Genomic DNA, 25,721 nt, shown 5'->3' with positions numbered 1-25,721 from the left:
AATTTTTGGAAGTCACTATTCCATTTCCTCGGGAAGTATGTGTTAAGAGTCAATGTTTAATAACAGCTGATTGATAATATTCATCATAAATGAAAACACCAGTTAGAGGTGGAATACTTTTGATGTGGTGATTTTATCTTTTGTGACTAAGTTAGTCAACTAAACTGTCCATAACACGAAGGTAAGTATTTTTGTTGTGATTTTGGTTTGGTTCACATGGAACTGTCACAGGCCACTTTGGTTAACGTTGGAAATTAGCCCATCTTGAACATCGTCTATAGCATATATAAGCAGTCAACAGACGGGCCACTAGGCAGTGATTCTCCAACCTTATCTACCCCAGCACATCCACATAACATGGCATCCCTCCAGCGATTCTCTTGGGGAGAAGGGAAGGGGTAGAAGAAGTCGTCTCTCTTCTCTCATCCCCATTCCAGGGTAGCATACTAGAATCTCAGGGTGAAATGTGTGAATTGAAACAAAACACCTTGTAGTTGGTTCTGATATGGACTGATAGCACAGATTTTTCAACCGCCCCCAACCCAACATGAGAATCACTGTCTCGAACATATAGAAGGAGGAGTCTTTTATCCTCAGGAGCTGAAGACCTTCAGGGCTAACAGGTGAAATGGCTGGTCTTCCAATTTTGGCAGTGTTCAGCCTGGCCCCAGCTCCACCCTGGAGAGCCAAATTGCCCACGTCATTTCAGATGCCTATCGATCTTCTTGCCCCCTCTCCAGTTCCTCCTCCCCACCTTAACACCGTGGCTGCCCAAGATGACCGAGAGGATGATAAAGTTAACACAGTGGATGACGAAGAGAAGCAGGAACTGCGGGCAGGTGCTTGCTTAAAAGCACCCCGTCTACTCTGCCTTCTGCTGCTGCAGCTGAGGTGCCCGGCCCTGCCGCCAGCTACGGCACCAGGGAATGGCCACAAATGTGCGGGCACGATGTCACCACCGGTCTAGCAAAGCAGGACACAGACAGTGGATAGAAGCACGGCTGCCCTCCATAGAACCAGGCCCCACCTCCAGGCAGTATGCTCCCAAGTCACCTGGAAAGCAGAGGCAGGCATTTTCTGGAGTGCACTGGGCAGAGGAAGCTGAGGAAAAAGGACATCTGGGAATTTGCAGAGATGAGGGACTGAGGAGGCTATGAGCACAGTCAGAATTCTAACAGAAATAACATGCATTCAGTAGATGCCTGTCATTTAAAAAACATTTTATCTTACTAAATTAACTGTTTACTTACTAATGGAGAAAGTGGGAGTTCAGTTCTGTTAATATCCATCTGTGCAGAACCGGGAGCCTGTTTCTGAGTACCACTATTTACCTGTGTCTTTTACTTAAAAAAGAAAAAAGAAATATATATATATATATATATATATATGTCTCCATTGGTTTAAGCACTATTTTTATCAAATTCTCTAAAATAGATGGTTCAAAACAGCCACGACAGTAAACAAGGGCCTGCATGCCCAGACAAAGACTGCAGGGCAGGCCGGGGGGAGAAGCAGCAGGAGGCCCAGGAGGCATGCCCCGCTCTAGGCAGCTCAGGGGAATCTGGGCTTGTGGGGAGCTTCATTACCCCGCAAGGCAAATGTGTTTGCTTCTTTAACCCAGTGGCACAGATGCAACAGAAAGAGAGAGGCTTAGTCAGGAAGGGAATAGGTTCTGGTAAATGTAGACAAGGATGACGCCAATTTCACTGGCCAAATATAATTGGGTTTGGCCTATTAACTTGTTTGAAACTCACTTTCTTGATTGCTTCAGAATTTTGATTTTTCTTAAGCTTTCCAAAGTACAATACTCAAAACTTAGTAACAGAGCAATATTAACAGCAGAGAGGGGAATGCAAACATGACTTATTCAACAAGCTGTAGGGCTGAACCATAGCCACTCAATCCTGACTCTGTCTCAGAATGGCATCGGGGCATCGATGGACCTGAAATAATTTTACCCAGACCCACATGGAAGAAGGACATGCTGACCGGACCTCTTGGTGTAAGGATGCAGGTCCAGACACTCTTAACTCTCAGGAGTCCTGGTACTCTCCCAAACTAACAACCCCATGGAAGTCCTAGGGACATTTACACTCTTCAAGGAGAAAGGCAGGGAGGGGTCCACAACTTCCGTGCCGCCAGGCAAACCCTGAGCATCAAAGTCTGCAGGGCTCAGCAGTTCACCGAAGAGCCTCCAACCACTCAGAGGATCAGAATCCCTCTTTCCCAATCAGACAGAGAATGCTTCTCAGTATGAGCTGTGGCGAACTGAGGACAACTCACTTTTGTGGGTGCGTTCTCATTTTGCTAGGAACTAACCAGGGCTCAGGATCACTTTAGAGCAGGGGGAGCCCTGAAGCCCACTCCATCCCATCCTCAAACCCAAGCTGCAGCCAGGCTCATCACCTGAGCAGCAAACACTCCAGTGTCCTCTAGACTCAACACGTGGATCAGGCATATTTGGAGATGGGAGCCTCCTCAGAAGGGTGAGGACTGAGCCAATGCTCCGAGAGAATGTATGACAAGTTCACACGGGTAGAACGAAATCACAAATGTAAGCGAGTTTCAACATGAAACACCCCAATCAAGGAGCGAAACACATGAGAGTAAACCTTCCAGTGGAGAACCACGTAGCCACTAGGTAAGAATGAGAGTGACCTACAGGTCAGGGTCTAGAAAAATGACCGTGACATATTGTTAAAGGGAAAAGCAAGCTGCAGAATAGTATGTATCATGCCATTTTTTATGGCTAAATGAAAACAACAACAACAAAAACCCAAAATCAGCTAAAAGGAACAACACTGTGAAATATTACATCTACATGTTGTGTATTTTCTGGTAAGTCACATTTCCCCTCTGCCTTTTCACTGAGGTGAAGGCTCGAGGCTCACTGCCCCGAGGAAGGGGGTGGCACCACACACAGGTCAGAGACGCCCCCCACATGGGGAAGAAGGGAGGATACAGCACTGAGGAGGACAGCCCTCAGACAGGAACGGAAAGACACAGAGGTGGAAATGGGTCTCAGAGACCTTCTTTGAGCCTCAGAGGGGAGAGAGAGCAAGACAGCGAGAACAAGAACCAGTGGTGATGAAAGGATAGACGTTCTGGATTAACTGAGGGAAATCCAAAGGGAGAGGGGTTTTTTAATTTCACTGCCCACTTGGAGACGAGGAGATCATGTTGTCGAGTAATCTTCAGGGTAAGACAGAGTTGCTGTAGGACAAGAAGGACATTTTACCTTGTATACTTTGTTATTCGGTGGTACTGGAATTGGTACTGGTGGCTATAACTGGCACATATTACCTTGGTAGCAGAGAGAAAAAGAAAGAGAAAGAGAAACCAAGGTATAAAAATAAGTGAATGCAAAGCATAGAAGGTATTGAACTTGGTGAGCAAAGATGTAATGGGAAGGGCAACGACCAACCAAATGGATGAAGTCCCTGAGTGGTATGCAGAGTACTTACACAGTTTGCTTCTGGGACTGGGACCCTAAAATTCCCAAGGGCTGTGGGGAGTCCACATTATTGATCTGAACTCTACTACTATTTAGAAGAACAGTAGTGACAGTTACCACACACTGAGCACTGAGCATTTTCCATGAGCCAGGCATTGTACCGAAAGTCTCCATATGTTAGCTTTATTTACTCCTGACCAGAGCCCTCTAAGGCTGATGTGTTTTACAGATGGACAGTAAGGCTTGGCAGGTTAAGTAACTGACTCAGTTAACTCATCCAGTAAATGATAAACACTGGATTGAATCCAGACATTCAATTCCTGAAGCCACATATTTCACCACTGCTCCATACCCTGCCTCATACCACAGACCATCTGGCTGTGGGGGCTTTAGTGATCGCTTAGCTCTCCCGGCATTGTTTTCTTATATGCACAGTGGGGATGGGACCAACTAACTCTCAAATCCTTTTTGGTTCTATCATTGTACCCTGGTCTAATGTAGCAGTGTAGCATTAGGTAGTTTTTTGGATTCAGAACCCTAGGAGCCTGTCTTATTAAAGAAAGCTTTAGAAATCCTGTAACAACGGAGAGATCCAATCTTAGTACATAAACTTTCCTGGCACAAAATTAAGGAAGGGTGAAAGCACATGATGAAGAAGCAGGAGTGCTAGGTGCTGTGAAAAGGGAGATGCTACATTCAGGAAGCAGGAACACTGAGCCATGCCTCTCCACGTATGATCTTTCTCACCAGCCCTGCATGCCTGGAAGTTCCTGCAGCCAACAGTACCCCAGTTTCATTTTGCAACAGGGACACTTGGACACTAAGCCCTACATGTTTGCTTGGCTCCTCGGCAGCCTGCCCACCCCTTCGGGCACTGCTGTTGAGGCCTGTGAATACTACATATTCTTCTCAGTCCCTACTCCTGCCTATTCCTTTCAACTAAATATGAAACGATCTCTCACTGAATAGTTTCTTCACTTATAATCCTCTGCCCGATGTTTTCTCTGATTAAATGGAAGCAAGCCCCTCGCATAAGCCTGGAACAAGGGTAGGCATTTGCAATGCAGAATAATGGCTCCCGAAAGATGTCCAAGCCCCAATCTTCAGAACCTGTGAATATGTTACCTTACCTGGCAAAAAAGCCTTTGCAAAAGGTTAAGGACCTTGATATAATTACCCTGGATTACCTGGGTGGGCTCAATCTAATCACATGAGTCCTTAAAAGTAGAAGAGGAAAACAGAAGAGTAAATAAGAGATGTGACAACAGAAGGGACAGAAAACATGGGAGGCAAGAGGGACCTGTTGCTGGCTCTGAAGATGGAGGAAGATGGCCACAAGCCAAGGGATGCAGGCAGTCTCCAGAAGCTGGGAAAGGCCCTCAGCTGACCTTCAGCAAGGACATGGATCCCAGTCCTCTGACTGTAGGCAAATGGATTCTTCCAACAACCGGAGTGAACAAGGGAACAGATTCTCCACTAGAGCCTCCAGAAAGGAATATAGCTCCCTAACACCTTCTTTCTAGCCCAGTGACACCTGTACTGGACTTCTGATTCACAGGGCCATAAGATAATAAATCTGTGTTGTTAAGCCGCTACATTTGTGGTGATCTGTTACAGCAGCAACAGAAATCTAATACAGCACTCAAAATACAATTGTTTTTTGGAGGTGAGGTTATCTTTCTTTATGCAACAAAATAATGACGGAAATGGCGTATGTCCCATTAAACACAACAGAATCAGTAAGTCTTTCTGATACAAATAGATAAATGAATAAATAAGTAAACAAAGAAAGCTCTTCTTTAGAACTGAAAGCCAACTAATAAATGTAGAAGGAGAGATGAAGCTAGAAAATCATCAATGGATGTTATAGCTAGTGGGTGAAAGTCTGATGAGGATATTTACATAGTCTCAACATATCTCCCCATAAATTTCTTATTAATTACAAAGAGAAAATTAGTAACATTAAAAAAAACCTGGTGGACACCACCTTAACTGAGCGACCAAAGTTAACATCACCAACTTGGGGCAAACTGGTGTCATGTGACTCAGGACACACATCGTGTCTGTGCACTGCTGCCAAAAATTCATAACCTGAATCTAATCATGAGGAAGCATCAAAGACACCCAAATTGAGGAACAAAATAATTGGCCTGTACTCTTCAAAACTGTTCGAGGTCAAGAAAGATAAAGACTGAGAAACTATTCCAGACTAAAGAAAAATAAAGAGGCATAACAACTAAAGGCAATGTGTGATCCTGGCTTGGATCCTGGACCAGGGTAAAAAATAGCTAACAGGGATATTATTGGAACAATTGACAAAATTAGAATACAGATTGTGGATCAGATAATAGCACTGTGTCAATGATACATTTCCTGATTTGATAACTGCACTGTAGCTGTAAGAGAATGCCCATGTTCTTAGGAAATGCTTTCTGAAGCAGGTAGGTTAAAGGGCATCATGGGCCCAACTTACTCTTAACTGGCTGAGTTAAAAAATAACCATGATATATAAATATAAATACACAGAATGACAAGGCAAATGGGACAAAATGTAAATAATCACTGAAACCAGGTAAAAGATATAAGGTAGCTCACATTCTATTCTTTAAAAAAAATTTTTTTTTTATTAACATATATTATTTGTTTCAGGGGTACAGGTCTGTGATTCATCAGTCTTACACAATTCACAGCGCTCGCCATAGCACATACCCTCCCCAATGTCTATCACCCAGCCACCCCATCCCTCCCACGCCCCCTCCACTCCGGCAACCCTCAGTTTGTTTCCTGAGATTAAGAGTCTCTTATGGTTTGTCTCCCTCTTTTGTCTTATTTCATTTTTCCCTCCCTTTCCCTATGATCCTCTGTCTTGTTTCTCAAATTTCTCTTATCAGTGAGATTATGTGATACTTGTCTTTCTCTGATTGACTTATTTCACTTAGCATAACACCCTCTAGTTCCATCCACGTCATTGCCAATGGCAAGATTTCATTTTCTTTTTGATGGCTGCATAATATTCTGGGTGTGTGTGTGTGTGTGTGTGTGTGTGTGTGTGTGTGTGTGTGTGTGTGTACGTGTGTACCACATCTTCTTTATCCATTCATCTGTTGGTGGACATCTAGGCTCTTTCCATAGTTTGGCTATTGTGGACATTGCTGCTATAAACATTGGGGTGTGTATGCCCCTTCAGATCCCTACATTTGTATCTCTGGGGTAAATACCCAGTAGTGCAATTGCTGGGTCATAGGGTAGCTCTATTTTCAACTTTTTGAGGAACCTCCATACTATCTTCCAGAGGCTCACATTCTGTTCTTGTAACTTTTTTCTTCAGTTTAAATATCAACATAGAAAATTGCCCAAAAAAACCCTATAAATTATCCTTTAAACTGTTATGCTCATATCTGCTGTTCTATGACACACAAAGACAATTTTAGGAGAAGAAAATAGGAGTTCAATGAATTCAATTTTCTCTAATGGAATGCAATATATAACTGGCTAGGTGATTTTTCAATTAATGTTGTTAATACGCTATATTAATACCTTGTATATAGTAGGCAAGCAATGAGTATCTGTGGACTGAACATCAAGTAATTCAGTTTTAAAAAGAAAGTCATCATCTCAAAAGCATGGAGATATAGAACATGATACAAAATTAAAACTTAACAAAAATTAGCCTCAAATGTGAATGAGCCAGAAAAATGAGGTGGTTAAGAGCCCTTTTTCTGGAATCAGATGGGCCATGAGGATTTGACATCCAATTTGGCCACTCAGAATAATGGCCTTAGGACAAGTTGTTTAAAATTTCCCTAAGCCTCAGTTTGCTCATCTATGAAGTGGGCATCATAACAAAGCTCCCAGGGCTACTGTGAAAAGTGAATTAAAGAATCCTGTAAGGTATTGGGGCACCTGGGTGGCTCAGATGGTTGAGCGTCTGCCTTTGGCTCAGGTCATGATCTCCAGGTCCTGGGATCGAGCCCCGCATCAGGCTCCCTGCTCGGCGGAGAGCCTGCTTCTCCCTCTCCCTCTCCCTCTCCCACTCCCCCTGCCTATGCTCTCTCTCCCTCTCTCTCAAAGGAATAAAGTCTCTCCCCCTGCTTGTGCTCTCTCTCTCTCTCAAAGGAATAAATAAAATCTTTAAAAAAAAAAGAATCATGTAAGGTATTTAGCAAGTGGCCCACACATAGTTTCAAATGCTACTTCTTACGACCACTGAGTGCTAATACTTAGGTACTTCATTGTTTCTCTTTCAAGAAAGAGAATCAACACTCACATCGAACTACAAAATACATTCATTTAGTGGGTATCTCCTGTCAAATGCTTGAAAAGTCACACTTCTCATGAATTTAAAAAACCCATTTGCCCTGGAGGAAAGTGTAGCTAAAGGGTTCTTTTTAAACTTTTTAGGTCACTGGTCTAACAGGCTGGGCCCGTACTTCTCCCTACCCACCACCCCTGCCCCAAGACTCTACAACTTTAGACATTTTTCTTCAAACAGAGAATCATTTCCGCATGGGAGACTTTCTTTTTTTTTTTTTTTTCCTACTTTGGGCCCACTGTTTATTTTCCTGAATGTAGGATGGCCCCAGTATCTCTCGGGCCCAACTGAACCGCTGCCTTAGCATTCTGAATTTTGCATGCCCAGCTTCCTTCCACTTCCTCTCCCGTGGTGCCTTCACTACAGGTTCGGCTGGTGACTCAAAGATGCTCTTATTATCTTAATGATTATCGACTTCCATCCAGCACTTACGAATACAGGTAAATCCTCACACATAAATGCCTTCTGGCCATTACTCCTGCCCAACCGCGTCCATCATCCAAAATGCTTAAATGAGTGCCAGTCCACAAAGCCTTTCTTTTCTTTCTTTTTCCTTTTTAGTCACTTTATTATTTTTGTATTTTTCAGTAACGCATTTTTGGGGGCAGGGGGCTTGTTAGAGAATTGTACAATAAGCAAGTAAAACAGGCTGTTAATCTATTAAAAATAGAGGATAATTAAAAAAAAAAACTATGCTATTTCACTTGCTGAGCATCAAAAGCAATCTGAAGCCGTTCTTGGCCACCATGATGTTCCATCACTCTCCTCTTCATTCACTCAACAAATATTAATAAACATGGCAGGGAACAAGACAAATACCACTCTTGCCCTCATAGAATTTCTAATAAGAGACATTCTAATAAGAGACAAACAAGGCAATAATAGGGGTGCCTGAGTGGCTCAGCTGGTTAAGCGTCTGCCTTCCGCTCAGGTCATGATCTCAGGGTCCTGGGATCAAGACCCACATCGGGCTCCCTGCTCAGCGGGGAGTCGGCTTCTCCTTCTCCCTCTGCCTGCCGCTCTGCCTGCCTGTGCGCTCTCTCTGTTTGTCAAATAAATAAATAAAACAAAAATAAAACAATGCAATGATAAATGATAACAAAATAACTGAAAAGAACAGAAAGCACTAAGAAGGAAACAAAATACAACGTCAAAGAGCATGACTAGGGATGTGGGAAGGTGGTGGGAGGCAACTTTACAGCAATCAGGAAAAGCCTCTCTGAGGAAATAAATTTAAATAGACTCAAGTGATGAAGTAGAGCCAAATAAGTAAACATTTGGCGGAAAAGAGTCTGTGGGTAGAGGGAACAGCACGTGCAAAGCCCAAAGGTGGCAATGAGCCTGGAGTGCTTATAGCTCAGGAAGAGGTCGATGTGGCCCCGACAGAGGGCACCAGGGGCAGGTGGGAGGAGAAAGACCAAATGTGCTGGCAGGGGTTAGATGATGAAGGTGATGGTAAGTGTCTGGATTTAATTCTATCTCCATGAGAGAGTTTTATACTGTTTCTTTCTTCTTTTTTTTTTTTTTAAAGATTTTATTTATTTATTCATGAGAGAGAGAGAGAGAGAGAGAAAGGCAGAGGGAGAAGTAGGCTCCCAGGGAGCAGGGAGCTCGATGCGGGACTCGATTCCAGGACCCTGGGATCATGACCTGAGCCGAAGGCAGACGCTTAACCATCTGAGCCACCCAGGTGCCCTGTTTCTTTCTTCTTATGCAGCTATTTCATGGGGTTATATAAGCTCTCCACACAATAGGTGCTTAATAAATGCTTGCTAGGGGCACAAATTAGAAAAGAAGCAAGGGGGGAAATGGAGCCAATATTCTAAGGTCTTGGGTGACGGTTTCTGTCACCAACATGTACAAGTGCTCCATCAACCTTAACTTCAGGTCAATAGGTCTGTTATACTGCAGGAAAACAGAGTTGTCATGGCAACTCTAATTAGGTGGTTTTCTTTCCAAGGAGGATGAACCAAATACTGCACTTACAGGCTGGTTTGGTTCTCTAAAATATCTGAAAGGACTGCAATCCTCTACAAGTTGGAACATTTAGTACAGGGAGTGCCCCATTTATGCAACAAAGTGGGTTCCCAAAGTTGGCTTGTTTGTGAAGTCAGGGGATGCATTTTCCTTTAGAAATAATGTTGTAAAAGAGGTTATACTCACAGACCAATCCACTAAAGCTTTTAAAAATCCATAGAGTAGCAGAAAACCTATAAATTTGCAATGAGAAAATAATAGAAATGAGTTCTTTTGAAATGTAGCAATTAAACAAAAATTAAGCTGGAGCTTTTAATTTATCTTAGTGCTCTTATCTGAGGAGAAGAAGGTTTAATTAGGAGAAAATGAGGAGGGAAGTGGAAAATTTAGTGCAGATTCTATTAAGGAATTCTGGGCACCATCAAGGCTTTTAGAGGTTAATGTCACTAATTTTTTTATTATTATTACTTTGGATTCAGGTGTCTCTCAGAGAGCTTAGTCATAATCATGGTCATTTTGGGCTCAGAAATAAGAGAACAAACCATGAAGAGGGGCTGCCCTGAGGTTTTCAGGCTGTCCTGAGATTCTCTAAGGAAACAGAAGCAATTTAAGAGAAAGATGGCCCAAAACTTAATTAGGGGAACTATGAAAACCTGAAAAAGTAAAATGAGGGAGAAAGAGGAAATCCCCATGAGAATCGGCAAGAGCGGAGGGGAGGAAGCTGGTTCACCTAGGACAGCTTGATTGTTACAAAAACCAGGAAGGTGTGGTGGAGAGGAAACAGGGGAGAGTGAGAAAGACAGGACAGGTGCAAAGGAGCAGGGGTAAGAAGCTAAGGACCAAAGACTGAATGGTCTTAGATGGGGGGAAGAGAAGAAAGTTCTCATTCATTTATTCAAACACATGGGATGTTTGAAAATTGAATGGCACATTTTTCTAAGATTGAATCGACACTTCATATAACCCTGTCTCATCCAAAATACCCAGCACAATACTCTGGATGTGAGAGAGTTTAATAAATTATTGTTAAATATATGAACACTGCCACGACTAGGAGAGCAGCAGCTGACACTATTAAATGCCTAATATGTGTTGAGCATTTTATTTGTATTATCTTGTTTAATCTTCACAACAACATGAGACAGTTATTAGCCCCATCTTACAGATGAGGAAGCTGAGGCTTAGGTAAGTGGTCTGCCTAAGGTCACACATAGTTAGTAAATGATGAAGGCTGCATTAGAACAAAGTCGGATTCCAAAGTGCATGCTCTCAACCTCTCTGCTCTATACCCGCCTCAATATGTACCACAGCAATGCTAAGAAAGGAAAGAACTTCAAAGGCCAGATTCTCAACAAGTATCTGATCAATTCCTCTTGATATTCATCAGTGCAGAATTAACAATAACATGAATTCATATCCCAGATTGCTTTCTCTGGAATCTTCCTCTTCTTTAGATTATTTTATTTAATCACTGGCAATATGGGGCCTGCAATGAGTGTTTGGGGAAGGTAGCAGTTCAAGATAGATTTCAATTACCAAACCAAGTAAGCCTATCAATAGATGCAGAAAAAACATTTGACCAATTCCAACACAGATTCATGATAAAAACTCTCAGCGAACTAGGAATAAAGGCAAACTTCCTCAACTTGATAAAGAACGTCTAGAAAAATCCCACAGCAAACATCATACTTAATAGTAAAAGACCAAATGCTTTCCCATCAGGAATCAGGAACAAGGCAAGAATGCTGCCTCTTACCACCCTTATTCAACATAGTACTGGAAGTCCTAGCCAATAAGGCTAGAACTTCTTGCAATAAGGCAAGAACATAAAATAACAGGCATACATATCAGAAAGGAAAAATAAAACAGTCCTATTCGCAGATGTCATGACTATGTAGAAAATCCCAAGTAATCTACAAAAAGCCAGTAGAATCAGTATATAAATTTAGCAAGATTGTAGGATACAAGATCACCACACAAAAATTAATCATATCACTATATACTAACAATGAATATATGCAAACCAAAATTAAAAGCGCAGTACCATTTATATTCCCTCAAAATAAATACCTACTTTCCTTCCTACATATAATGCAAAAACAGAGATAGCACAAACAAGTTCTTTTGCAGTGATATAACAGCCCTGGCTCATGATTGTGGTGGTGGTTACACGAAACTACATGAGATAAAATTACACAGAGCTACACAAACACATGCACAGAAACACACAAATGAATGCAGGTTAAAAAGAAGCTGAAGAGAGGATAGATGGATGCAGGTTATAACAAAATGTTGTTAAATATGTAGGATACCCTATTTGGAGTCCATTTGTTTTCTGGTTTTGTTTATGCTTGAGAACCATACATATATTTTTTTCTTTTTTTAAAGAAGGCTCTACACCCAGCATAGAGCCCAATGCAGGGCTTGAACTCACAACCCTGAGCTAAGACCTGAGCTGAAATCAAGAGTGGGACACTCAACCAACTGAGCCACACAGGCACCCCTTAAAAAAGTATTTTTAAGTCCCAACCTAACTCAACATAAAGACAGCAGTTTCCAAAACCAACCTGACTATTCTCCATTTAGATGACCAACAGGAAATTCAGGAGACTTAAGAATGAATTTCTGTGGTACCCTCTGAAGGTTCTGGCTACTATTTGCTGAAGAGATGCGAACTCATTTTATTATTGATCCAAAAGAAGTATCATGGTAAACGTGGAGCTCCTAATTACATAGACTGCATTCTGACAACAGATTTAAAATATTTGAATTGTCTTGTACCACTGTCCCACATTTGTATAAGAAATTAAGAGTTAACACTGGGATGAAGTCACTTTATGTCTTTGTTCCAAAATTTCTGTTAAGTGTTCTGCTTAAATGTTTAAAATGTTTTGTTTAGAAGAAATATATTTGAAGAAATCTGCTCTGAGGAAGTTTTTTTTTTTCTTTCCTTTTGGAGATTCATTTCAAAGGGACTGGCCAAAATTACTTAATAACTAAGCTTTGCTACTGTACTTGAGTTTCATGGAACACCTCATCCAGGAGCTTCAATTGACACTATTAGGAAGAAGGAGGCTTACTTGCCTTGCTTTTCCTTTCTCTTGCATTCTCTCTCTCTTTCTCTCAAGGGGAAAAAAAGCAAAAGAATTCCTTTTTTCATTGAAAAAAAAAGTCACTATAGTACATGCTTTTGGCATCTTTCTCTTTTCTTGAGCTATAAAGGTGAAATACTGTCTCCTGCTACCACCTTTGCCACCTGGCAAACTCCACGGCTTTCTTTAATATCTAACTCAACCATCATCATACCTTGGTGAAACCCCTACGCCCTTTCAGGAAGTTACTAGAACTCTCTTCTATTCTTCCAGTGTACTTTGTTCATAACTCAAATACAGCACTTTCCACAGTAGAGTATAATTTACTGTCCCCTATGCTGTTCTCCCTCCCTAGACCGTGAGCAGCTCAAGGGTGGAAACACATCTTTCTTATTTATCTTTGTAGCCACAGGACTTGGCTCCATTCCAGGCACGTAATAGGTAGTGAATATCTTATAAATTAATAATAGAAAGGAAAGCAGGAAGAACCAGAGAAGAGAGGCTTTCCCCTACCCTAGCTCCCCCTGCAGGCTTTTCTTTTTCAAGAGACTTCAGTGTTAAGGAGATGGAATGACATTATGGGAAGCTGCAGAGCCAATGGGCCATGGATAAGCCCAGAGATTTCTACATTTAAGGAAGGAAGGAAGTACAAGAAAAGAACGGTGACACCATGGAAATGAAACCACAGGGTTAACAATTAGAATAGTTAAAGGTATGTGACTAAGGTACTTAAAATTATACCAAGACTCCTGCTTTCTTTTGGATTTCTCTATATCATATACTTTATTTTTTTGTTTAAAGATTTTATTTATTTATTTTACAGAGAGAGAGAGAGAGAGAGAGCACACAAGCAAGGGAGCAGGAGAGGGAGAAGCAGGCTCCCCACTGAGCAGGGAGTCCGGTGTGGGGCTCGATCCCAAAACCCTGGGATCATGACCTGAGCCGAAGGCAGTTGCTTAACCAACTGAGCCACCCAGACGCCCCTATAACATGTACTTTAAAATAGAGATATCTTCCCTTAGAATTCAAGATTAATTACTTTATGAAATAATTTTATTTCTATAAAAGAAAATCATATTGGAATCTTTATCTCAAGTAAACCATGTCTATATCTCAATTCCTAGGATTGGATTATGTAGCATGATCCAAAAAAAATCACTACCTTCTAATGGCAGGAAACCCTAACTGTAGGCCAAATATCTGAGAGAAAACAAACAGTCCTCAGTGGTGGCCCTGAGGAATAAAGAACCCACAGTGGCTAGACAGGTATCTGACACATGGCTGTTCAGTGAATATATGTTGAATGAATGAATGAGTAATGTGACAACAATAACACAGTTAGAGCACACACATCATCTACTCTTCTGGCAGGCCTTCCCTCCTCTCTCTCGGTTGGCAATGCTTCTAAGTCAGTGTCTAGAAACAAAAATTTTTACTGTTCCTTATCAAGGTAATCCTTTTCTTCCAGGCCACACCTTCTACAAGGAATCTGAAGATCGGGCTGAAGTCCAAAGTTTCTATTATTGGCAAAGTCCCCACCCCCAATTTGTGGGATGCCAATCTTAGCAGATTGCTAATAGGTAATCAGAACCTTCTCCACCCAAGGCAGCTACCACAGAAAACAACACTGCCTCGGAGATAAACAAAGTAACCATCATCCCAGCTCCACCTCCACTCTGAGGAAGAATCAGGAGAGACATGCTGACTTCTGCCCACGTGCCCACCGTGGGCCAGAAAAGGCTCTCTGAACTCTGCGACTGGGGTGTGAGGGCAACTGTGACCAACTCAACTGGCTTTGACTCTCAAAACTTATTATCGCAAAGAACATATAAGGCACCCTCAGACCTAATTTAGCCTCACTGTACATTTCAGGAATCCGAGACCAGACACATTAAAAGACTTTCCTGAGAACCCAGCCGGTGAAAGCAGTTATGACTGGAACCATCTACTCCATGTTTCTGGTCTCCCAGCAAAGAAAGGGGACCAAGAAACAAAGAAAAATAAGGAGTGAAACCTCTAATCATCAGTTCATCGGGAACTGATGCAGCTAATACATGAGGGTGGAAGTTGCTATACCCTCACCCCACTTATGGGTTCCAGAGCCCCTGCTCACCCAGGTGGGTCTGCTAAATCCTATGCCAAGTACTGAGGGTGAAACTGTCAGTCGGATATAACTGCTTAGGAACTTAGGAAATGGTCTGAAGAATAGAAGACAAGAAAAAATAAATAGAAAATGTAGGAAAGATACAATAAGAGAAGAATCTGTCTAGAAGGCAGTACCACAGGGGACCCTTCTGGACATCAGAAAGACTAAGTGAGTAAACAGAGGTCCACCATGCTGGATTCCGACTTTAAGTTGTACAAACTGAGGTTGGCAAAGGGGGTATTTCTGCTAACTTAAAACACTTTAAAGGTCTTAAAACCATTGTCCTACAGTACTTCTAAACCAAACTCAACAAGTCAGTTTTGATTTTGTTTGTTTGTTTGAATAGCAACACGCAGTTAGGAAATGCTTCATAAACGTAAATGGCCCACTACGGACACAACATCTTGAGTTGCGCTCCTTGTCCCACTGGGAGTCTATCCTGATTACAGCCAGGCTCTCCTGGACTACCACAAACCCCAGGGAGCAGTATCTGGAGCTACATACCTGCCCACAAGTGTCTTCCTACCGTAGCTCACTCAAGTCTGCTGCTGCTGAGTGATCCCATTCTCAAAGGTATGCGTGTGCACGGCCTTTAACACCTTCCCTTCCCCTCTCACAATTTTTGATAAACTGTCTCAGGAAAAATGTATTCTCTCTCTTTGCTCCATTTGTGAAGCAAAGAAACAAAACCAAACAGAAATGTAAACAGTAGCAGCAGAAACCAGGGACCTAAATCACAGAGGAGAAGCCTACCAGTAACAGGTGGTGAACTAGACATACATTCATGGTATAGAAAAGGAAGTGAAATTAGATCTGATTAGCAGTCAGCCTATCCCACCAAACTTAAGCTCTCTTGGGAGTGTCCAGAAACCACCATCAGAATTTTCACAACTTTTATCTACTTTTACAGCGTCCTCTAATTTAACCTTTCCCCCCAACTCAAGTGCCGGCATTCAAGATGGCTGTGTGTACAAACCATGTGAAACATTTGCTGAGCACCCACCATGGCAGAGTACTGGACTAATGCTAGACCCTGCTGCTTAACAATCTGTTGTTTTATTTGATTTCTAACAGTGCAGCAATTTTGTTTTCTGAGTTACTTCATCCTTAAGTATTCAGGGGAGATCTAGTATAGTGAGTAAGCCCTTAGATCTGGAGTCAGAAAGATGGGCTTCAACCCGCATTCTGCCACTTGGGAGCTAGTATCAGTACCTGCCCCACAGGGACACGATGAAGATCAGATGATGGACGTAAGGACGGCACTAAATACTGTGGCCTGGCACACAACAAGCTCTCAAGGAATGTCCGATGCTATTTGTTTCCTCTCCTCCCTCAAGCTAGTAGTAGTAGTCCCTAATAGGGGTAGCTGTTGTAATTGTAGTAAACAGTGGCAAAATCACACCAGGTTAGTAGCTAGGTAGGACTGGAGTCAAATCCTAGCGCTGCTGCCTATTCCAGGCTTCTGCAGGCACGTAAGGAATCTTTATGCAGATTATACAAAGACATACCCCCTCTTCCTTGAAGATGAAGGACAAACAGATGCCCCTCCCTCTAGGGGCACTGGTGGTTCAGTGGTAGAATTCTCGCCTGCCCCTCCCTCTAAATGGAGGGATGTGCCCAAGGGCACTAGCCTGGCAGGAAGAGCAGCTGGGCAAGTGGAGGACTGGTGGGGTTTCAGGCCCCACTCACCACCTCATTGCCATCAGCAGCAGCATCACCATCACCATCACCATCACCATCAAGAACCCAGAAGAAAAATGGAGACTCAGAAGAGACATCAACGATTCTGGTTACCCTAGATCTTTCTTTCTAATATTCCTGAACTCCATCTGTCTAAGTGAGTCTTGGTCCACCGCTCTGATCAGGTCATCCTTATAGGAGACTCTTGGCCCTCCACCTCCAGCTAAGTTACATACAAATTCCTCAGGCTGGAACTTGAGGTTCTCTACGGTTCTTATTTACCTCTGAGCTGCATTTCCTCTTTTGCCACCTGGAAGCTTTGCAAATACTTCTTTCCTACCTTTGTTAGAATATAAACACCATGAGGATACAGATGTTCATCTGTACTGCTCAGCTATGTATCCCAAGCACCTAGAAGAGTGGCTGGTATACAGTGAGTGCTCAAAAAATATTAGAAAATGAATGCATTTGCTTATTGCAGACCTTTTCACCTGGAAACCCCTTCAGCCTTCACAATGTTATCTTTCCTTCTATGTCTGTCCTATTTGAAAGCTTTTCTGAGTCTTAATTTCTTCTTCCATGGAATAATCTGAACAAACTGCCCAATTTAAAAAGAAGTCAGCAATATAATTTTTTATCATTTTTGAAAACTGAAGTGTTGGCCAAAAAATGTACTCCTCTAGAAGTAGCCAAATTACTCTAGTGCCCCTTAGGGGGAATAAATGTATATTCGTCCATTATAGCTGTAAGTCAGGTATGTATACATGCCTCAGATGGTAATGTCTATTTAACTGAAACAGGCAAAGCTATTTAGCTTCACTCTATATTCTACAAAAGGGTTGGGACTTAACCCATCTTAAATTTAGGATCACATTAATTTCACAGGAAGAACTGTACTGAAGCTAAGATGTTGAGCTTGGGGAGTCTGACTTAGGACCTGAGAAATGTGAACAAGTTAATCTCTTGTGCCTTCTTCACCTATAACATGAGGGATAATACTAGTACCATACTTGATTAGTTAGGATAGGTTAGGCAATGCCACACATATTACAATCCCCCACAGGTTAGTGTCTTATCATGGCAAAAGCTCATGGAAAGTTGGCTCCACGCACAAGTGACTATCCTGGGTAGCTGTCTTCAGTTCAATGCTCAATGATCCAGCTTGGCTGAAGAAGAGAGGGCCTGGACAATTTGGTAAAAAAGAGTTTTTTTAAAAAAGACAAAAAAATGAGTTTTTGTTTTTGTTTTTTTTACCAACACAACCCAAAAGAGGCACTGTCAACTCTGTTCATGTGTGACTGACAAGAAGTTGTTATATGGTCCAGGCCCAACTAACCCAAGATCTTTATACTCAAAAATCTCCTACAGTGAAAACCCAGTCTGAGTTAGAATTTAATGTGATCTCTCTGCACTTATGAGGGCATTTGAAATGACCCCATTCCTCAGCACGCTGAGGAAAGATATTCCAAAGTCGTGTGAGTTATCTGTGGAACTTCTGGGGAAAGTCTTGAATTCGTAATACTGGTTAGTTAATATAGCACATTTATCACCACCACCAGTTGGGGCAAGGCCCCGCTTTTGCTTTCTTCTTTTATTTCTTCACCTCCCATCTCTGTTCTATTTCCATTACCCTTAATAGGGTTCTTGATATGCCCTTAAAAATATGTAGTGTTGTCTTGTGGACTTCACTTAAGTGATGTTTGTCATTTACATAGGCGATATGCTAAGGTTCTCATTCTACTTCTCACGTTCGCTAGCCTTTATGCATTTAAGATCTTTCCTTTTTGGGGGTGCCTTGGTGGCTTAGTCAGTTAAGCATCTGACTCTTGATTTCAGCTCAGGTCTTGATCTCAGGATTGTGAGTTCAAGCCCTACACTGGGGCCTACTTAAAAAAAAAAAGATCTTTCCTCCTAATTTTTGTAGCTTTTTCGGAAAAAAATAATTTTGTGTTTGCATTGAGCTAGAGATTGGCAGTAGTGGGTATGAAAATGATAATGTTTGGGCCAATGTTTAGAGAATTCAAGAACCAGCCTGATCTTTGAGACTGAAGCAGTGCGCAGAATGCATTCCCTAAGAACTTTCCAGGAAGCATGAGCATGGGGTTGGGGGAGAAGCTCAGTAGTCACTGACAGTGTGGACCAGCATTTGAGTCATCTGTGGGGATCAGACTCTCCCCAGAAGTTCCACAGATACTCACACCCTCACAAAAAGGTAGAAAATCATTGGCAGGAATTATTTGTTACTCATCCACAAAATTCTTCCTAAAATTTCCAATTGACATATGTAGGCAAATGGAATAAAAGAGGCTATGGGGTGATGGGGATCTACACAGAAAAGACTCGGAGGCAAATAAAAAATCCTGCTGTTGTTACTTGCCTTTTTAACTGCCAGAGTAGACCAAAACTGCTTCACAGGAGCCTTTAGAAGTGAGCCCGTTTTGTGTAGAATTAACTGATAAATGTTCTGAAGTGAGAAACCCAGGTCCTAAAATATAAAGCAGCCCTGGCAGAACATAGTCGCAGAGATTTAGAAGAAGTAAGACTGAGTGAATTCATTATAAAGGTCAAACTACTACCTGTCACCTCGGCTCATTCTGACACTTCATTCTGACTTTCCCAATTTTGGTACGTGTTAATTTTGGCACATCATTACCCTATACACAAGACAGGATGTGTCCCACAATGACTCATCAATAAGAATGTACCCTCTCTTCGGGGGTGTGTCAGGACACAGGTGCGGTGAAGGTACAAAATACATGCTGGTCTCCGCCGATCTCTGCCACAATCAACTGCAATAAACAATGCGAGTGGTTTTCTCCCGTGTTTAAAGCACTAAAGGCATATCTATTTGTGTTGTGTGTTTTATTGACTTTATCTTATATTACCTGTTGAAGATTTTTATTATAGTTGTCTTTTCTCTTTTTCTTTTCTTTTCTCTCTCCCTCTCTCTCTCCCTCTTTCATCACATCTTAAGAAAGGATCAAAGTCCTGATTATTTGGGGTACTCATACGTTCAACTTTGGGGGGGATATTGAAAGATAATGGTACTTATAATGTTATTGACAGGGTAACTAATGCCATGTCCTACTCTTCCCCCAGCTGCATGTATTAAATTAACAAAAGCCCAACTAAAATGTTCCCATCCCATAAACTAGAGCAACATTACCAAGTCCAGCTTTGACAGATTCAATTCACCCTGCTGTTTTTTGAAGCAACCAGATGCTGGAATTGAAGTAGAATTTTCTGTCCTCCAGGGAACCGCATACTCAACCTCATAAGAATATGAGCAGTCCTTGATAAAGTTACTGAGAGATAAGTTACTTCCTTCAGTCAGAGCAGAAGGGAGAGGGCACGGCGAGGGGGGAAGAAAGGAAGGAGGGGGCACAAACAAGGATGGGAAGGAAGGAGGGCAAGGAGGCAGGGATGAGCAGAGGAGGGTCAAAGCTGAGGACTACAGATTGAGCAAGGCTAAAGTAATGCAATATTAGGAATACGGTAAGTACCCTGGTCATGAACTGTACTCCATAAAGTAGTACTTAGCCAAACCTCTGTTATCTTCTCTGGGATTTTTTTCATCCTTTGACTCGGTAGTGCTTTTCCAGCTGGTCTACAATCCTTATCAGAGTGGAGGTGTGAACTGCATCCAGAGATTGTTCTGAGCCTTCGGAGTACTCTCAGTTCTAAAAGCTTTTAACATTTTCTGGCAAAGGATGCCCTTGGCCTGCTGTTCCCAATTGTTCCTCTGGCCAACTGGGCATCGTGGCTCACCCTCCATGACTCCCCAAATGGAGGAACATCCCGTCTCTGCATATGTACGGTGACCACAGTGATCTTTCATTACTTGGAGCTTCAGCTCCATTTTGTGGCCTGGCCTCTATCAATCCTCCACGTCTTGCCAGAGGCTTTGTCTTCATTTTGCAACCTGTTCCTGCTGATGCACTGCAGTCGCTTGCCAGCATCTTTGTAAGCCTTAAGACTTAAGAAATCCCTGGCAAGAAACTGTGGAGGATTAGTCGAGGCTACAAAATGGAGATGAAACTCCCGATAGAGCCAAATCTTAAAAGTTTGGCCACACTTGTCCTGATTTTTTTTTCCTTCCCTTCATATTGAAAATCCACAACAGAAGAGTTTTTAAGGAAAATTAGCAACGGTCTCTTGGTGACAACTAGAGCCATAAATCGAAGGCTGCTCCCTATGCACAGAGAGACTGAGCGTGCCATGTAATACCTAGGCCAACGTCACGTCCACTGTGAGTGGGCACTGCTTCCTCAAACCCATCATCTCTTTTGGCATCTTACTCGAAGCTCCATACATTAAAAAAAAAGAAAAGAAAAGAGAAATATAAACGAAAATGTGTGCGTAAGGCAGCAAACAAATGTTGAGGAGATCGGGTCCACATTAGCCATATGGTATTTTTGGGTAAAAACAATCATTATGTGATATTAGGACCAAAGAATATGAAATTCAAACTCAACTCTGAAATCTGGCATCTTGTTTATTTCTGCTACCGTGTTGTATACTAGGACTTCTTTCCTTATAGTTAAATCCTCAAACACAAAACAAAACAAAAAAAAAGATGACACTTTAATACAGAATAGCATACTGGGTTTTTTTGTTTGTTTGTTTTCTTAAATGGAACATAAGACATAGCTCCTTGGTTATTCCTGAGATTTATTCCCCACCCCTTAAAAAACTCACAAAACTTGGCAAACAATGTAAACAGCTTGGAGTTTTTAATCACAAAACACAAACTTTGTAGTCTTAGTCTATTTTTTGAAAGGTCAATGATGCTGTCTATTGTTTGAATCTGATTGGCTGTTTCAGTCAAATAAGCGAGAAGAGGAAGTTATTTAAACTATTATTTATAGATGATGAGGCCGATTAATTGCTTCAGCAAACTCTCAGCTGCCTACTGATATGCACTTGACCCTCTTACTGACTGAGTGTGTGCACAGTGTGGTCATAAACAGGGAGCTCGTGGTGCTTTCTTCCATCTGAAATGATATAGTGCTATTATCAACAGGAGTGAAAAGGAGGGTTAATATCTATGGATAACATTATATTTCATTCACTTCTCTAACAAATTAACCTTGTTAGCCTTCCATTAGTAGAGGGTAATAAGGTACAAACACATTCAACAAAGACACTTGGACTTAGTGAGAAGCCAACGGCCAATGATGATCCATGAAAAAAGAAATACAGAAGACTCAGCAATGACTATTGAGGGAAAGAAATTTAGTGCAAAGATCCAATCTCTAGAGGGTCCTGCCTTCTCCTCTCAGTATTGTTCACTGTCAACAGCATAGTAGCTAGGAAAGGTTGTTCGGAAAGTGGATAATGATTCAACTATGAAGATCAACAGGAGTGAGATGTGTACTGTATGTCCCTAAAAGGAACATTTCACACATTTAGGAGCGAAGATACCGGTGCAAACTCTGATTAGCAGCTCACTTTTATTAACACATACAGAACAGACAGGAGTTCCCTAATAGCTGCGTTTGCAAATTAGCAGGGTGTTAGGAACTGTCCAGCTCTACCCATACTCTGCATGCATGTCAATCCTAGATAAGGAGCACTTACTTGAGTCTTACTGCCCATGGGATTTGGTTCTATACCTGCTGACAATGGCTCCCAAGTCTCGGCCAGAAACTCATCTGTCTGCAGGCTTTTCAAACTTTGGTTGCTACACACTGCTACCTTTCTACAGTTCAGTCTGCTGACTGACCCAACACACTAGCTGGCTCTCTGCTCCTCACCTGCTTTGCTGCCAACTAAAGGGACAACACAGCCCCTGAATCTTCTGCAACCTTGGCTTACAACACCAGTTCTTTACCTTCTTAGCTAACACCTACTCTCAGTTTTATCTTCTGGATGTTAACTGCAGTCTGTACAAAATAATAATTCATTCAAAAAATGTACTGAGCATTTACTATTTGCCAAACAATTCAAGGGGTTGGGTGTATAGTAGTGAACAAAGTCATTTGTGAAATTTTTAAATGTAGACATAAAGACTGTCATCGGCTAGACAAACCCACAGCCAACCAAATAGTGAATACAGGCTTAAGGAAAAGAAGAGCTGGGTGGCACGTACCTGCACCAGCCTAGCCAAAAATATGCACATAAAACAAGCAACTTGCGACAAGCACGCAAACAAAGAGCAGAGGCTGTGTCAGCCAAGAAGTCAATTCAGCATGTAAGGTAACACACGCCACCTTGCTTCTGGGATTACACCAACTGGCACAATAATTCCAAAATCAATTGTTTGCCCTAATGCTGACCCAGCAGAGGGATTAGCACTGCATTATAAAAATGACTCCAAAAATGACACCAAAACAAGGAAGGCACTAAAAGATGTGCTGGAACAGAACCATGGAAACAGGTATACAAATTCAAGCCAACCAAACTCAGATTCTACCTTTTTATAATCTTACCTAAGTGGTAGCATTGCTGAACCTGCATTCCCAGGGCACTTAGTGGGACAGGCCCTGTGGAGAACCCTAGGGCCCAGTTACCAACTTTCTCCTTCTTTGGCTGCCCTAGGGGTCTCACCCTGATCAGATGCTCCCTTCTCAGTTCTGCAGCCAAAATCACCACACTCTTAAACCACACCCCCTGACCTCCATACCTAACGCCCACAGAGGGCTTGCTTTAGGATTGCTTTTGGAGGGGAGGGTTGTTATGGTTAGGACTGCTTTTTAATATAGTTAGGGCATAAAAAAGTTCTCTCTTCTCTTTTTCCCCCTTCCCACTTGTATGCTGTAGGTCAAGACCAACGATTGTGGATGCCATAGTGGGTCTCTGCTTACCTAAAGGCCTGAGGTAAGACCGATATTAATGAAGAATATTTCAGCCAATTATAAACTCTAGTAACTGAAGGTCAGAAGAAGAGCCAGTCTTGGGCTTTCCTGGTATTTAGCCACTGGAACTAAAGGCAGGGAAGGTAAGGAGGGGTCAGGTGCTTTGGATAAGGAACAAAAAGGCAGCGTGGGTACCCACAATCCAAAACTATGTTAAAGAAGACTCTAGTTGTAGGTTTTCAGACCCCGGGACAGTGTGAACACAGATGGTAAACTTGCTTACAGGCTGCCTGTGGTTGTGAATTCTCAGGAGACAGCTTTGGCTCCCTTCCACCCAATGCCAAGCTCTAGGCAGGCATGTTTCTTTGCTGTCTCCTTCTATGGTACAGATTCTTTTCCAATTTTCCTTTACATGGAGGGTACTGTACTTTAGGGCCCCAATTTTATATGAATTCCTTTTACTGGACTCACCTTGGGTAAAACCTTGGATTTGGCTCCTATTCTCAACATCAAGTTCTGAGAATCTAAGTCTAAAGACATCACAGTTAAGCAGATGTCTTTGGGTTGAAAGCTCACTTTAGCCCTAATCTACTGCACCGCACTGCCTAAACATTATTTCTGGCCTTTGAGGCTGTATTACTTTCTTTCTTTCAGCTTTAATTTTCACTTAGTTCATTTCCAGAGTTTGTAGAGAGCTTTTGTTCAGGTGCTTAATTGTACATACTAGGAGAAACAGAAGTTGAAACATATATTTTTCATGAGCAAGGTCCTCAAATGATTCCAACATGGAATCAGGTTTAGTTACTAGTGCTCTAAAACTATGACTGCAGTAGACATAATTTCCTGATTCCTGCTAACAAAAACAGCAATTAGCCAATTAATCTCTTTTACCCCATCTTCACCTCCCATGTAGGTTCAAGGGTAGGGCATGCAGATAATTGTAAAGGAGAAATGTTCTAAGCCGATGCACGGGGCCTTTTTCTATCACAAGTGTTTTTGGTAGTTGTAAAAGGGAGAGAAGCACATTCTAAGCATTTGTAAAGCACAAAGCCCTCCATTTCGTGATTTCCCATACACTAGTTCTTCTACTTCTTTCAGCCTAGGTAAATTACGTATTACTAAGTTGTACTTTCATAGTAACATTATAAGTTCAGAGAGGCTAAATAAACTGGTCAGGGACACATATGCATTGAAGCTTTGAATCAAAAGTCAGTGTGACTCAACCTACGATGCTGTTTCTCAGGAGTATAGAACACAGTCTCACGTCCTCCCGAGGTTGACATTTCCATTGGTAAACTGGTATGCCAATTCAGAGATGAAGACAATGGGGTTAAAAAACAGTCACTCACAAGCCCACAAACACAGGTCAAGTTATAGCGGAGTAGACAGAGTGTGCATGCTTAACCTTTAAAAAGTCAATAATTTTGTGTGAAAAAGTCTTAATTTTGGATTATTCCCTATTGGGAGAGCACAATGCCCACAATGGTGGAAGCTGACACTCACCTACAAAGTATGCGAGCTCACAGTGAACCATCCTCTAACCTGTAAGGCACTAGCAATGGCCCCAACAGTACCTTTGGGACCCAGCATGGGATACTGTTTTTTGCTTGCTCGAACTAATACTTTCTGTGTGTGTTCGACTTGCCCAAAGCCACCTCCATACTATCCAGACTTGCGTTTTCAACTGTTTTGTGTAAAAAATGTGTTATGTTCAACCTGGCATTCCCATTTCTTCTGGTAAGTTGACTAACGGCCTGTGTCAAATATGCTTGCTGAGACCTTATGTCCAATGACAGCCACTTTTACACACACTGGCAGGTGCTTAGCAAATATCTGTTGACTAACTGAAGGAAGCAGAGGAGGGAAGAGAAAAAAGGGACAAGAGAAAGAACTGCTTTTGAAGGAAAAGGGTGGAGTGTCCATTGCAATAGTGTCATACGTTTGAGTGACATCATCTGTTTCTACACAGAAGTATTATGACATAGTGTTCTTTTCCTTCTTGTTAATTACAAAGATTATGTAATGTAAAGTTCATGTCTGAACTGTGCTAAACAGACACCAATATTTTGTTTAATAACAATCCACTAGTGTACCTGAAAACTCCGGCTTTCTTGACAGACACCCCCCACCCACAGAAGGGAAACAGCTCCCACGCTAATAGGGCCCAACCCTTTGCCCTTCGGAATTCTCATGTTTTAGAGATTTTTTTTCCCAGACAGAATCCTGAATATAAAGAGAAATAAACAACCAGAATTCAGAAAAT

General features: G+C 42.0%; 1 protein-coding gene across 1 annotated transcript in view; it reads right to left on the bottom strand.

Annotated features, from left to right (window-relative positions):
• The window catches only part of BABAM2 (BRISC and BRCA1 A complex member 2), a 393,748-nt gene that overhangs the window by 96,981 nt on the left and 271,046 nt on the right, over nucleotides 1-25,721 (bottom strand). The window lies entirely within an intron of this gene.

The sequence above is a fragment of the Eumetopias jubatus genome, unplaced genomic scaffold, assembly GCF_037043125.1.
Source record: "Eumetopias jubatus isolate StellerSeaLion01/CBP00866 unplaced genomic scaffold, mEumJub1_p1.0 scaffold_9, whole genome shotgun sequence".
NCBI lineage: Eukaryota > Metazoa > Chordata > Mammalia > Carnivora > Otariidae > Eumetopias > Eumetopias jubatus.
Note: the sequence above shows the minus strand (reverse complement) of the source record. Positions and strands in the feature narration are given on the sequence as shown.